Source organism: Camarhynchus parvulus, chromosome 1 (assembly GCF_901933205.1).
Source record: "Camarhynchus parvulus chromosome 1, STF_HiC, whole genome shotgun sequence".
Classification (NCBI taxonomy): domain Eukaryota; kingdom Metazoa; phylum Chordata; class Aves; order Passeriformes; family Thraupidae; genus Camarhynchus; species Camarhynchus parvulus.
The window spans coordinates 19,954,148-19,967,312 of NC_044571.1; the positions used below are offsets into that span (position 1 = coordinate 19,954,148).

A 13,165-nucleotide genomic window follows, 5' to 3' on the forward strand; every position below is an offset into this window, starting at 1 on the left:
CTCATCCCTAGGTTGGTGCAGAAGCTGTGGAAGATGGGCTGGATTATGGGGATTTTTCCTGGCTGCACAGGAGGTGTACCCCACCGTCCCAAATTACAGAGTTGGCTTATCTTTGACCAGCATGCCATATCTGCCAAAGCCCCTGAAAAGGCACTCACATTGTGTTTTCTTGCCAAATTTACAGAGAACCTCTTTTTTGCTCCTAGTATCTTATTGCTGAAGGAGGAATGAAGATTTAGTGTCGCGCAGGCCTCAAGCTGTTCTCTTACTTTGCTGTTTTAGTCTTGCTCTTCTATCTAACTTTAGGAAGACTGACATATTTACTGAAGTTTGCAGGCTGATTCACCAGTGTTGGCTGATGCACTTTGAAGTTCCAAGCCAGACATCCTCAGCTTCAGGCACACACTCCTAATGTAAACCCAGCTGCACTGCTGAATCCCTGCTTTCATCCAGCTCTGAAACAAAAGCAGAGAGTGGGTTTAGGCTGAACCCATGGAGATCAAACCAAGGGAAATGCTATTAGATAACCCTTGACAAAGTGAAACATTGGCTTCAATAACATTCTTGCTCAAGTGACTCTAATCATCATAGTTTTTAATTTCTCTCCCTTTTTACCCAACTATATTTTTTTACTGTGCTCTCCTCTCATTGCTAATCTTTCCTTCCTTCTTGCCAGGCCATTCCTCTTCCAGTTTGCAGAGCTGCCACCCCACTGCTTTCTCAGAAGAAATCTGGTCAAATAGATAAAGAATATCCCTGAAATTTGACATGCATGTGTTATATGAGCATAGATCATTAAACAACCTTACAACTGAACAGTAAACTTTTAAAATCAATTGGCTGTGTTAAGGAGGCCATTAAAAAGTGTACTTTTAGAGCATGTACTGACTATGGAACTCATGTTTCTCAATCAAATGCTTAAAGTCATGTGGTGTGTCTTTAAAATGTGCATTTCCTTCTGTTTATAAAGATGTGCCATCTCCAGATGATCCAGATGATCTTTAAGGTCCCTTCCAACTCAACTCTTTCTATGATTCCATTTTCTACAATGCCTTTAAGAATTACTGGGAGTTTAGCGTAAAAAAAGAAAATCAAAGAGCTGCAGTAGATTGCACTAATCAGAGTGCACTCACCAGCGAGTTTCAAAGAATCAGGAATCTTTTGTTTTGCCGGAATCTTTTCCAGTGCAATTGCCTGCACCACTCTGCTTGTAGAAAAGATTCTTCAAACTGCTCTTATGATTGCTATTAAACACGTATGGCTGTTATCCAAATGAAAGCCTTATCCAAGAGCCTTATGGTTTTTGTTAATCCTAGAAACATGGAAAGGAGTAAATGTTGTGCAAAAGAAAAAGTGCTTTGGACAGATGATACAGATAAGAGGATATAGTTGTGAGCAAGCAGAAAAAACCTTACAGGGCAGAGTGTGCAAACCTGCTGCTATTTCCTAAAGCTCAAAATGCCTTCAGGTATTTATCATGAGTCTGAAAGTTACATTCTGCTACAAGAATGAGAAAAATTAACTCTTCCAAAATTAGTGCCTGTAGTTTTTGTCCTATTGTGAATTTTCTGTTTCTCTATGCAAGCTTCCAAGTACAAAGGTGGCTGCATTTTTCATGCTTCATTCTTCCTTTTGATCACTAGAGCTCATCTCATTTGTGCATAGCATAGTTAACCACCTGCTGCATGGTAGAAAACTTTTTATTTAGAGGTAATGCATTTATATCAAGTGGTCTGTGAAGAGGCCTTATTGTTTCTAAAATGTTTGAGATACTTCCTTCTTTACAATGGGAAGGCTCTCAGATTGTTAGGGAGAAGCAAAGAAGCAATGGTGGCAGTTTAGAAGCTGTAATTAGGATATAAACGGTTCACAAGTACATATTTTAAAACTTCTTTTCCAAGGGTGAAATTCATACCACATTACTTTCACCATGCTAGAGTCCCCCCTAAGTCCCACAATGGGGTCAACTAAACCAAGAGTGTGATTCTAAGGTGGTTCTTGGGAAAACCAAACCAAATCAACCAACCAACCAAAGCAAAGCAAAAAAAACCACCAAAACAATCAACCCCCCCCCCAAAAAAAACCACACTATAATTGGACTTGAATTGCTGAAACTCAATAATTGCTGATATTCCTCTGTATAAATCTGTCAGATTTTGCCTTTTTTTAATATCAATCAATTTCTGTCTTTTGGTTTTGTTTGATTCTCTTTCAGGATCATAAGTTAGGTACTACCTCACAGATATTCTAACTCTTTTCAGTTAAAAATATTTGTAAATACTGAAACACTTAAATACTATTATCTAAAACAAAGCACATCTTTTTGAAAAGACAATGCTAGTTTTTGGAAGAATGAACAGGAGCCCATATTTTTTGGCAGAATTGTGAATATCAAATCCCAGACTAGAAGCAATAGTAACATATTTTGTGTGATAACAAATACACACCATGTTAAGCTTTATCTCAGACATGAATGGACCAGGCCCGGGTTTCAGAAATCATCTTCTGGAGCATGAAGGTCACTGGAGCTGGGGTGATCTGCTCTGGAGTAGCAGAGGTTTGGCTTTCTGCCAGAGACTTCCTTGAAGCAGGTCATTTGGCCCCAGTATTCACCTGTGAAATCAGAGATCTGAGGCCCTCCAGTATTCATGGTGAACCCATCTGATCAGATGAATCAGAAACAAAGACCAAGATATATTAACAGCCTGTGCTCCTCTCTAAGGAAATCAGAGGCCAACTACAGGCATCAGGATATCTGTTAATGAGCTCAAGCCTGTGGGGGTGGACCCTTACATTTCAGAGTTCATTCACCATCTTCCTTTTTCAACTCTTTTCATGAAAAGGCAATTTCTTCATGAAGAGTTCTGTGAAATCTGGGAGGATTTTTATGTTAAATATGTTAATCTTGTAAAAAGATTTCTGGAATCATTTTAACAGAGAGTCTGCATTCAAATTCTGAATTTGCAGACACCAATTTTAAGATATATGAATCCTCTGATACTTTATTATGTCTCTTAGGTATAAATAAAAGACATCACATTGCAATTGTTTGCCTAAGATTACTGCAGTGAGACCTTTGTCCAGCACAGAATTGTTCAAGATTCATGGTTCAATAACTGAATTAGCACAGTTAAAAGATAATTCACAAAAGTCACAGTCAAAGTGTTCTTTGGTCATAAATGAAACAAACCAAATTCTTTCTTTCCTTCCTTCTTTCCTTTGTTCTCTGGTGATGTTGCTATTTTCTTAAACTAAAATATGTCTGAAATAAACAATTTGTATTAAAATTGTCCCTCCCCCTAGAGCCTTTTCCTTCTGCCCTTAGACCTGAACTCCAAGAAAAGTGGAAAGGGATTCCCTTAAATTCACGTTTTTGAGTTAGGAAAATGTGTTTCAGGCATTTATTGCATGTTTGGTTCACTGTTAAAATGGCTCTGTGTGGTGGAAGATTTTCTTCTGTTCCTGTCCCCTCCTTCAGCTGAGCAATAATGGGGAGACAGGGCTGTGAAGTCACAACCCACATTGTGAAAAGAGATCCCATCCATCAAGCTGTCACCTTGGTTTTCTCTCCAGGGTCACAGAGGAACAAAGTCAGCTTGTGTCAGGTTGAAATAGCATTGGTAAGTGTTAGTGTGTGTGAAGCTGGTGGCTTGAAGTCTATTTATTTTGTTTGAAAGGCTCAAACAGCGTGCTGCCAAGCAGAGGAACAGGCAGGAGGAAGTCTCCTTATAAATTATTACTGGAAGGCTCACAGCCAACATTTAAGATGTGAAATTATGCCATCTGCTTTTCTAGGTCTTTGATTTACTTTGTGGCAGCTGCCTGTTTCTGAGTTCTTTGCATCTTGTGGACAAGTAAAACTAGTGCTGAAAACTATTATGACAACAGTGTTTCTTTAACAAAGATTTAATGCTTTCTTGAAAAGCAGAGGCTAGGCAGGGGATGTTATCTCAATATCTATCTCATGTTTTCAAGATAATTTGTATTAAAAATGTTGTCTATTTTTACATAAACTGGAAATGAAGATAGAATCCTTTTCTCATTGTAAAAAATTCAATTACTTGTTCTGATTTTAGCTATCAGAAGCATTTCAGCGAAGTACCAGTGGTTTTTTTTAATATGGTGCCTCATAATGTTATTGATTTTGTGTCTGTTGGGGTCTCTTTTCTTATAATTTTGGTATTGATTTTCTAGGGGAACATCTTTGTTGGTTTTGTTTTGTTTTGTTTTGTTTTTTTTCTGTTTGAAATATTTAAGCTTTACTTGCACATTTTTTTGGTGAAAAAGAACACCTAAGGCCCAACAAGAGCTTTAGGAAGTCACGTGGCTAATTTTAAAAGGAGGAAAAAAGCCCAATTACTTCAGTGCAGGCTAACTGAGATGCATGGGGGGACTCCTGCAAAGTCCAGGGGTGTTCTGGTTTCAGAAATGAGTGCCTGGGAGGGTGATGAGCGGAGATGGGCACTTTTCCGTGCCTTGTCCTGTCGTGCAGCGTGTGCAGGGGGTGTCTGCCCGGTGCCTGGCGCGCTGGGGCTGCCCTCCCCGGGGATGCTGCGCGGCGGGGCTGGGGCTGAGCGGTGCCAGCAGCATCTCTCCTTCCCCACCCCCCGAGCATCGCTCCTGCTGAAGTCATTTGGTGCGCGCTGCTTCTCCCTCTGCGAGGATTAGGGAGTAGGAGAATGGCTTTGTGAGGAAGCTCGGAGAGTGGGAGCTGAAGAGAGGCTGAACAGAGGGGCCGAGAGACTTTAGCCTTTCATAGTTCTTTCAGTCAGTTCATTCTCAGAGACCAATTGCATGCGAAACGGCAGCTGGGGGTTTTGTTTTCCTTTCAGCTGTGTACTGTAGGAGAAGCTGGTAAGGTTATTTTTTTTTCCTTGTTCTACTGTTCCATGATGCTATTGTGATTGCTTTATCGAAGCTGCTGTTTGGTGAGGAAGGGAAGTTGGTTAATGATGGTGAGGGTCCCTGCATTGTCTGTGCTTTGTGCAGCTGCACTTTGGGGAGAGGCACTGTTTACAGCACAGGGGCTGGTTTCCGCTCAACAACTTTGCTGGTATTTTCCCAAAGTTGTTTGAGCCTTTCTTTCGGCAAAGCTAGGAAAATAAGCAAATAAACAAACTTGGCTGTTTGGAAATGGGTAAATTTATAGAGGCTGCAATTTGTTGAAAAATCTGCTCTGCCTAATTCTTAGTTTCAGATGTTCTTGCTTTGATGTTATCAGATGTGTTACTTTGCTGAATCAACTCCAAAACTGGGTTTTATGTCAGAACCTTTCTTCACAAATCTTTTCATGTTTTCAGCAGGGCCAAGATAAATTGATAGCCAAAGAAAACAAAACAAAAATGTATCTATAGAAGCTGAAAATATTTGAGGAATGAAAAAATCCTAGGGGAATTCAGGAGTTAAAAAAATAAATGAAGAAGCCTTAATTCTTGGCAGTAAATTTTAGCAGAATATCAGTGTAATGGAAAGCATGTGGTTAGGCAGAGAATAGAAATACTCTTTCAGAAGATCCAGATGCACAGGTGCATATCCTGTCTAACTGCACCCTTCCAAAAGAAAAGTTATCATATTATCGTCTTAAAAGGAAAAAAAAATAAGAGTGTTAAACCAGAAGATCCTGGCTATCCTGTTCCTTTTGTTATTTCTAGAATAGTGACTTGTGTTGGTCAGAATCTTTTATTTCCTTTCATATTATCGTGGGAAACTTTAGCTTGAATTGGTTGGACATAAGTGAGCGCAGCTTGGGGTACACCATGCCTATTCCATAGGCAGGCTCTGAAAATCCTGCCTGTGACTCAGATGAATTGTAAAGACCATAATTACCAACAAAAGTTTCTTTTGTGCCCATTCAAAAATCACAAACAAGGTAAGAGGGAATGATTGACAACAGTTACACTACTGATTGACAGAGAACCAAAAACTTGGTCTCTGACTTACTATGTTAGTTTTTCAAGAAGTGTTGACCTTTTTCACTATTATTCTGTTCTTTCTGATGGACTATTTCCAACGCCTCTATTGAGGCTAGAACTTCTATCTAAAATGTGTCTTTGTAATTCCTGCCTGTAGTCTGTGCATCTCTTTACAATGATATGCTTATTTGTTGATGCTGAAACAAAATTGAGAGATGCATTGCAATCAGACCTCCATGAAAGAATGTGTATCTTTTATATGGCTCACATGCTTAGCTATTGATTTCAGCTACAGATTTCACTCCTATGAAGTAATGAAGTGCCACATCCAAATCCTGCAGATTTACACTCACAGTTCTAGCTGCTAATAATGGAAGGCCCAAGGATATCAATGTGGTTACTCATGTGAGTAAAGATTTGGAGACTCATTTCCCATTCATGAATGAAATGGTTTGGGAAATGCACAGTTACTATGGTTCTCTTTTGGCTTAAAAACAAAAATCTCCACAAAAACAACCACTAATGAGATCTGCTAGAGGGGCCCAAGGATAGAAAAATTCAGTGATTTAACATACGAATGCAGTATTAATATAAGAATGTGACAGCAGTGTTTTAGGAGTTATAATAAAAATGTTCCCTCTCTTTAGCTTATTAACAGCTTTAGAAGCAAGGGAAACTTAATTAATCTCTTTGTGTTGCACCACTAGATATGGCCATGACTCTTGAAATACCACCACAACTGGTAGTCCTTATCTTTAAAATAAAAGTTAATTTAGGGTGGTCTTTGTAACATACTTGTGCCTACTCTTAGTGATAAGTGTCAGTCCTAGCAAATCACAATAAACTGCTACCTCTGGTTAGGCTTCTCCTGGTTGTATGTAGCCAAAGGTAACAGCATCTCTAGGGTGCAATGTTTATTTCACATCCTTTGTTTCACTGCAAACAAACAAGAAGCAGGATGCCTTCTCCAGTAATTGATCCACCAGTTAAGGATCCTCAGTTCTCTGAAAGAGAAATTACTCTGGTTCAGTGTTTCTAAACAGTTCAACAGCATCCTTTAGTTTGCAGAGATAAAAGAGATGTATTTTCTGTTACTTCTTTCCTAGTTTTCATGAATTCTAAATTCCCAAATTGTATTTTGGAGAAAAAATAGGCATCTAACTTAACAGAACTCACAACTCATTTTATAGCTCTGCATGGTAAATGAGCTATACTAAAATTGTTTTGCCAAAGACTTCTGAAATTACATGTCTGAAACAGAGAATTGTCTATCCCATCAATTTTTAAAAGCCGAGATACATGGACTTTTATATGGCCATTATTGTTGGAAAAAGGGCCTTGATCACCACCAACATCACATTTATGCATAAAGAAGTAAATCTTGGCTATAAATGTCTTTATTAAATTAAAGCACAACAAAAATTCCAAAGGTACAGGGAAACACATAAGCAAACATAACATTCATTTATAAAATTAGAGCAATCTAAATATGTTCCAGCAGTCATTAGCTCTTTTCTGTTTGTCACAACTGAAAGGCACAGAAACATTTCTGTAAAAGAAATTGTGGAGGTGGACCTGCCACAATGGTGCTGTGCTGGAGCTTGGTGATTTTTTGGTTAGTTTTTTCACATTTCTTGGTCCAAATGTCACATAAACACCATGTAGAGCAAAAAAAACCAACAAACCCCAACAAGAAAAAGGGGTGTGTCTTCTATATTATTTACATGTATACTTATATAGGTATGTATAAACATTAATGAAAATTTATTAAGATGTAATTGGCACACTGTAGATTTTTTCCCAGCTGGTTTTGTTAGTATTGTTTTACTTGTACTCTAGCTTGCACCACTGTGAAATCTGTTCTTTGAACAGATCTGAAAAGACTCATGCAAGCATCAAACATCTTCCATGTTAACTAAATACTTTCTATGTATGTTGTTAGGATTATGCACCTCAGTATCACAGTGTGCTCCATATCCTGGGATTTTCTTGGTTTTAAATCCATTGTAAACAGGCAGATACTGAACTGCTGATTAGGAGATCATCTGCAGGATGGTTTTAACGTATGATCTGTGGGAGATGTAATGATATATGGCTACGGTTTGAAGAGTTCACACATCCCCTCTCTTAACTGGGGTATGCTTCAATAATATATGGCCATAACCCTTCATTTTTGAAAAGCTGTAACGTTTGCAAGCATGTTGTGCCTCCTGGTTGGATATAGGTAATCTTCATCTTTGAAATCTCAGTTCTTTCTAGAAAAGTAGTATCAATTTTCCATGATAAACCTCCAGGTTTTTAGAGATTGACTTTTGGTCCATTAAAAGTTAAAATTCACAGGGTATGTCAGAATGGACAGGATGCTCTGCCATAGCTGATGCAGAGTAAAATGATAGAGATGTGTGGTCTTATCCAATTAAAAGTGACTGAAATTTTAAGGATCTTTTGATTGACACTTTGGGAAAGACCACCAGTGATTTCCTAAGGGGAAAGAACTTTTAGCTTCCAACAATACCTGGGTCTGTCCAAGCCTAGTACATTATTAGCTGACATCTATGGAGATTTGTAAGAACTTTTGAAGTTTTCTGGATTGTATACAGACAGAATAGGGAAGTGGATTCCTTTTACTTCCATGAATAGGAGTATCATAGTTCAGTGCTAAATCAAAGAAGCTAAGGGTCAACCTGTCAGTCAGAACTCATCTACATTACAAAAATGCAGGATTTTTTTCCTGAGTTGGTCCTTCTTACCCAGTGCAAATCCAGTGTAGAACTGGTGAAAGAACTGGTGTAAGAACTGAGACTCTGGGACCTCAAGGACTTTCAGAGCATTCTCAGGAGGCAAATGAAGGAATAATGAATTTTGACTGCCTCTGCTCCTCTCTTAAATACTAGACTTTGCGCTGGGTGCTACTCCATTTTATAAATATTTCTCCACACCTTTTGCCCTCTAAATCAGTAAATTGCCTAGAAAGTGTTTTGAAATGTCAGTAAATGCTGAGAGAACAGTAAGAGTGAAAGCTGGGAGAACATGCAATACAACCTGGTTGGCATTCAGTTCCAGATTAAGATTTTAAAAACTGGGCAACTGTGCATAAATATCCACATGTGATTCAGCTCAAGTGACAGCTGACACCTGAAGTACAATTCTCTTACCCGCACATGGGAATCTGGCGCCACCAGAGATCCATTAAGGTACCTCAGACACCCACATGGGACTGAGAGGTGACACAGGACATTGTGACACATTGCCTTTCTGGAGAAGTAGCTCTGCCAGGGCCTCTGAAATGAGGTCCCTATGTATAGACTCTCAACAGGGGGACCATCTCAGAAGTTCTTCTCGTTCCACTGCTCATGTGGACTCAGTGATCACTGGCCATAGTGCCAGCTTTCACAGTTAGCCTGTCTACAGGCAACCACCCACAATCTGAATAATTGCTGGTTTTTATTACATGTTTTTATTACGTCACTACTATTGAAGCAAAAGTGTTATTTATGGACTAACATTAAAGTGTTCCTGTTCATTATAGGAGGAAAAAGCACAAATACAATTTCCTCCTTCCTTCCTGCTTTTCTATCTTCTGAAGGCACCTATTTTGAATGCTTTAATTAGTACTCTTCATTGGCTTTGTAAACTATTGAGACCTATACAGACCTTATCTCAATTATTTAAATTCTGTATAAACCCCTAGCCAAGGGGAGACAGTCTCCTTGGACTGATTCATGTGGCCTTGGTAAGATGCTGAGCTGGTAACCTCTAGGACTAGTTGATAGAAAACATCAGGCATGCTCATTACATCTCATTAATCTCTGAATTTTACACTTTCCTAAGGTTATTCTAAGTTCTGTTAATATGTGTTCAGACTAAAAGAGGTTTAACCAACAGTTTTTTCAAGAGATCTAACATAATATTCTATCAAACTGATTTGGCATAACTTCTCTCTTAAGTAGTTGGAACTTCTAGATGTACATCTCTTCATCACTTGCATGGGACCATCACCTCTGAGAAATTAATCTGAGGAAAAAAATGCTTTCTTTTTGTTATGTGTCATTCACATGAAGTCCTTTTGCTGACACATCTTTAAACTTTCACATTGTTATGCATATCTATAACGTTTGTCTAATGTATCCGTGTGTATTTTGTAACAATATACATTTGCACTCCACCTCACAATTCCTTTGTTTTCAGAAAATTATTTTCCCAACTGAAAACATAAACTAGAAGTCATTGTCTGTTTTGGAGCCCATAGCTAGAGTTCAGATGGTAGGGCAATTGTGGAAGGTTTTACCAATTTACATATTAATTAAGCATAGTTTGATGGACCTTGATTAACATAGGCTCAGTCAACATCTTAATTAGCCAGAAGCACATAACAAGGTACTGGTGCCTGTCTTCAAACCCCTGAGATTTTTTGCCAAGCAAGTACAGGTTCCTCAGTAGCTTTTTCTATAGCATTGTTAAAGCTAAGACCTTAATAATTGCTCTGAGGGAAGTTAGTTAAAAACTCTTTGGCCACGTGTAGAACACCTGAGGTAGCAAAGCATCTTCATTGATCCAGCCAATTTGTAACCTGGATCAGGTATGATATTAAAGAACATATTTGTGCCAAAATCACATTGAGCACAGAATATGTTTTTTAAGAACTGTGGATGTTTTTATCTGATTGATTAGTTCCACATGTATGCAGCCCCAGGAATCTCTCCACAGGAGCCCACATGGAATTGGGATAAGCACAATTTAAGTATGCCTTTGTAGTTGAGAAACCTGCTGAGCAGGACTTCATCTCTGGTAACAATGTCTCTCCTGATATTTTGTTTAAAGGCTTGCTAGTCTGCAGCTAATTTATTTTACAAGTAAAAATCAACTTTCTCCACACAGATATGTTTTAAAATTCCTTGAATACTATCAAATATTGTTTTCGAAAGCTGGCCTGCCTGAGGACTAACACCCGGTGGGACAAGGAAACGTTTAGAATTTTTCCATATTTGATTCCTTGCTGTACATCTTTCACTGCTGCAAAATATACACAATACTATGTAGATGGAAATGTTAGGTGTATATTTATTTTTATTTTCAAAAGGAGAATTTTGTTATGAAATGTTTGATTTTAATGTGAAAAATGTTTCTTTTACTGAATGAAAGCAGAAAATTATCTCTCTTATTATATGCTCCCACTATCACAAGTATGCAGAATAAACGTGCAAATAACATGTACACTGTGTAATTTCTGTCCTTGCTTTCATGGTAGCTGGTGCAAGAGCTGCTGGTGGTGACAGAGAGAAAAACATTTGTTTTGTTGTGTGGAATTGGCATCTGAGCAAAACAGGGAGCAATTTATGACCTTATATTTTCTACTGTCATCAGGCACAACATTGTGATTTTCTGCTTGGTTTCTGAGAAGAAGAGATAAGAACTATCTTTGAAACCAGTACCAGTCACTGCGTGAGCGTCGAATTCTATCCTGGCCTTCCACCCGAAGGCACTGATAGCACGGCCTCCCATATAGAAAGTTTTCTCTCACTGCAGAAATGCAGGAAAGTTTCCCTGAGGTCAAAACCACTTACAAATTACAGATACCTCTTGCCAAAATTGAGAGAATTTATTAGTGGAAAAGATCCAGGAAGCTTCCTTGGTCTACTTGCCTGCCAATATCTTGTTATTTTTTTATATCCTCTCAAAGGCTGCATTATATGCAATCCACTCTTGTACGTTTTAGTGACTGTCTGGACTCTTATTTGGAGGTTTATTTTCTTGGTATTAAATATTCACTTCATGCTCGTGTTTGTAGTACAAACCACCCTACTCCCTTCAACTCAGGTCACTAAACAAAATAACTACTCTGTACATAATTATAAAAACATTTTAATTGCATTTCTAAATGTACTATAAGTTTCAGATGAATGGTGAGAATTTGTATTGAATCCTTCTGTGAAAAGAAAGCCTATAAGGCTATTGAAGCTGTAATGTTTGCCATCATAAAAAAATGCCTTGAAATATGGAGTGATAGAAATTGCCTTGACATATAGAACTTTAAATATCTTAGGCTAAAAAAGAGCAATTTTAATCTTTGTGGAGCCAGGCATTCAAAAATTCAGCAGCTATCTGCAGTTGCCATATTGCATTAATGTGGATACTACCAGCATTTCTTGACCTAAGTACATAGAAATTGATGGGTACAGTTTTTTTTAAGCCTAAACACATATTGATAGAGCTCCCACTGAGGTTACTGCAGGCTACAGATGTCGTGTGGTAACTGAAAAGGGCTGTTTGGATGAGTAACAGGACCAAAGCTGAAAATCTCAGTTTTAGTGGCTAGAAAATACAAGACAAAACATCTTAAACCTTTAAACACTGATTCGTGAGATGATTTTTGTATCTGGAGTTTGGATATTTTTTTTAGCTATGGAGAATAGTGCTGGAAACGGTTCTGTCTAAATCCACAAGGAAACTTTTCTAACAGATGATTTTAACTTCAACCTTACCTCCTCTTGAACATCAACAAAGGACACTGTGCTTAGGTTCTGCTTCATCTTTTGTTAGATTCATATTACTAATATGTTTTATATTATTCCTTGTTACTTTTCCTTCTGATATCCATCCTGGATAACTAATTAAAAATGGGGATTTATCTTTGCTAACCTCCATGAATCAAAATGACAGATTGTTTCATTGTTAATTCTAAAAGATAAGTCTTTTCATACTTGCCTTCTGGAGGTTTGTGTCTTTCTGCATTATAGCAGAAGCTCACGTACTTAGATTTAACCCCTAATTTCAGTGTTTAAAATGTGAGATGAATCTCTCCTATAATGACTTAAATTTGGTGTCATTATAATGCTAAAGTCTGCAGAACTGTCTTGACATTTAAAGAACATAAAGTACCATCCCTACACACACAGACTGCAAACGTTTTTAAAGAGGAGACACATGTAAAATACTTAATCATTCTTTGAAATTAATTGTTGACAGTAAAAAGTGTATATTAATGTGTAACCTGTTTTTCTCTGGCAATTTATGGTACCTATTTTCAACAGTCTTAGAACATTATTTTCTAAGGGTTTCTTGAGTTCTTAGATTAAATACCAAATTCAAGTGAATGCAATCAAGAAGCAAAGCAAAATATTAGAATGTCATGAAGCTATGTGAACAGCATTTTCTTAAGATACTGAATTTGCAAGTCCTAAGAGTGAACAAATGTTTTCTGCAGTAGTATGGTTTTTCCATGTAAGTGCTTACAATGAATTTCAAATAGGAAA

The 13,165-nt window shown here is 37.8% G+C and overlaps 1 protein-coding gene across 2 annotated transcripts in view; it reads left to right on the forward strand.

The window, feature by feature from the left end:
* Positions 1 to 13,165, forward strand: part of MID1 (midline 1) — a 244,596-nt gene that overhangs the window by 62,618 nt on the left and 168,813 nt on the right. Inside the window, exon 1 of one of the 2 annotated variants that reach the window (XM_030946771.1) lies at positions 4,431 to 4,854. The exons of the other annotated variant lie outside the window; for it this stretch is intronic. The gene's annotated coding sequence lies outside the window, so the exon portion shown is untranslated. Of the gene's footprint in view, positions 1 to 4,430; positions 4,855 to 13,165 lie in introns of those variants that run through there. 2 annotated transcript variants of the gene reach the window in all.